General features: G+C 66.5%; 1 protein-coding gene across 1 annotated transcript in view; it reads left to right on the forward strand.

Annotated features, from left to right (window-relative positions):
• Positions 1-2,439, forward strand: part of ANKRD13B (ankyrin repeat domain 13B) — an 11,916-nt gene that overhangs the window by 5,124 nt on the left and 4,353 nt on the right. The gene's annotated exons all lie outside the window — the stretch shown is intronic.

Below are 2,439 nucleotides of genomic sequence, written 5' to 3' on the forward strand. Positions count from 1 at the left end.
GCACCCCGCTTCTCAGGGTATTGCCACCCCCCTGGGGGTGCAGCTTTCAGCTCCCCACTCTCAGGGTGAGCCCCTCTGGGGGCGGGGGGACACGGGCCCTGGTGCTGTCGGGGCGCAGCCCCCCAGCCTCACAAGGGCTCTTCTCAGGGTGAGGGGAGCCACTTTGTCCCTCAGCCCGGGAACCTCCCAGCCGCCCGGTGATGGAGCAGGGTGTGGGTGCTTCCCCGGCGGGTTCCCAGCCTCCCTCTCCCCCGTGGCGATGCAATTCAGGTAATTAAAACCCAACCCCGAAGACGCAGGAAACCGCAGGCGCTGGAGGGAGGCTGAGGGGGAAGCTGTGCTGAGCATCCCCAGTCCCTCGGCCCGGGTCCTCCAAGCCCAAGGCACTGAGGGCCGTGCAGGGTGGACCCTGGTGATGCACGGAACGGGGGTCATTGTGCCGCCGAGCTCCCGCCGGGATGCAGGCGATGGCTCCCGCCACACCCGTCTCTATTGTGGGGTCCAGCCGGAGGCTGCGCCAGCATCGCCCCGGTCTCCCACCCCACGGCCAGTGTTTTTATTTTCCTGCTAATTTGGGGTCAGCCTTCCCAGGAGCTCAGCGCGGCGGAGATCAAAGCTGGGCTCGGCAGACGTGGGGAGGTGGAGGGGCTGCGGGGGCCTCTGACCCGCTTGCCTGCAGAGAGGCTCCAACCCTCCAGCCTGGGAAGTGCGGGGGCTCTGCCCTGGCCCCCGCTGGCATTTGCTGGGGGAGAGCAAAGCCAGCCATGTGTGCACCCCAGGGGTGCAAGGGCTGGGGGGGGGCATGGATGCTGCAGGCAGACTCTGGGGCAGGTGGGGGCTTGGGGGAAGGAGGTGAGGGCCAGCCCAGGCTCCCTGCTCTGTCCAGGGCATCCAGGGACACGGCTCAGGCCTTATCCCTGCCAGAGCATCCCCCGGGTAAGGGGTTGGGGCTGGTGCTGTTGAAATGCTGGAGGCTGGGTGCCCCCCTGCCCAGGGCTCTGCCCTCCCTCTGCCTTGGTGACCCTCACAGGGCAGTGGCTCCACGTGCTGCCCCACCCCAGTGCAGGTGTTTGGGGTTGGGAAGCACTGGGGCAGCTGAGAGCATTCTCTCCATGTCCTCGTAAGGGCTTTGTGTCTGTCACCCCCAAATTGCCACCATGGGCTCCCATCCACACTTGCCTCCACAAGGGAGCGAGGGTCAGTGGGTCCCCTTGATGGGGACATCACAAGGATGTGCAGGCAGTGACGTGGAGCCTGTTGTGCCAGGACACCCCTGACCACAGCCTGCCCCCTCAGGCGTGACAGGGACCCGGGGCTGTGCAGGGACAGCAGTGCCTGGCACCATCTTCCCGCGCTGGCTCATGTCCCCTGATGCTACCCAGGAGCAGGAGCTGGGGCTCTCCAGCCCGGGGACAGCCCCAGTGCAGGGCTGTGCTGTGCCACGTGCCCGGCTGGCACAGGAGGGAGGGCTGGGCTGCGGCTCTGCCCTGCACTGCTGCCACCCCAATGCCACCCTTGTCCTCGTCCCCTGTGGGTGTCACAGCCCCAGGATGGGCAGCACCTGGAGGTCTGTGCTGTGGTCCCCAAGGTGGAGCCAACCCAACACCGGGGCTCAGGACTGAGCTCTTGCTGGCCAAATCTGGGTCATGCCGTGTCCCCTGGGGTGGCTCCAGCACCGTGTCCCCACACTGGGGACCCTCATCCTGCCCAGTGCTGGGGCAGGGCTGCAGCTGGGGAGCCCCACTGAGCCCCCACCCCCAGCTGGGGGGTGATTGCCTTAATTAGAGCAGTTTCATTAGTGCAATTAAAAAGCAGCAGTTGCCTGGAGAGCGTTGGAGCGACACATTGGCTCCCAGGGAACTGGGGGGCTGTTTTGCTCCCGTGGTGTGGGCAGACTGGGGGGTCCCCCTACCTGGTGAGTCCCTGGGGATGAGGGACATGGGAATACACAGCCTGGGAAGGGACAGGAACATCCCTGGGGCAGCAGCAATGCAGGACATGCCCAGAGCAAGGCAGGGATGCGCTGCAGGTGAGACTGGGCACCAGGCAGCCCATGCTCCACCTCTGCCCATGCCCAAACACCTCTGGCTGCCCACCCCAGCTGGCACCTTTGGCTCCTGCACCCCAGGTTTGTTCTCCTGAGGGTGGCCTCCCCCAAACCAATTATTTGGGCACTGCCCCACTCCCTCCTGCCCTGGCAGCATCTGAGTGCCCCTCTCTGGGCGCTTCTACCCCAGCTGGGTGCTGGGGGCACAGAGGGTGTCCCCCCCTTCCCCGAGCCATGTCCCCAGCTGGGCATGGGTGTGGCGCTGCTTCCCACCCGGGGAGCAGGGCCCGTGGGTGCCGGGGGTGCCAGCGCACCAGGGATTCCTCAGGGCTGGCTGGGTGCCAGGCTCCGGGTTTGGCACAAACAACGGCAGCCCCAGCGACGGCTCCCCA

Source organism: Geospiza fortis, unplaced genomic scaffold, assembly GCF_000277835.1.
Source record: "Geospiza fortis unplaced genomic scaffold, GeoFor_1.0 scaffold425, whole genome shotgun sequence".
NCBI lineage: Eukaryota > Metazoa > Chordata > Aves > Passeriformes > Thraupidae > Geospiza > Geospiza fortis.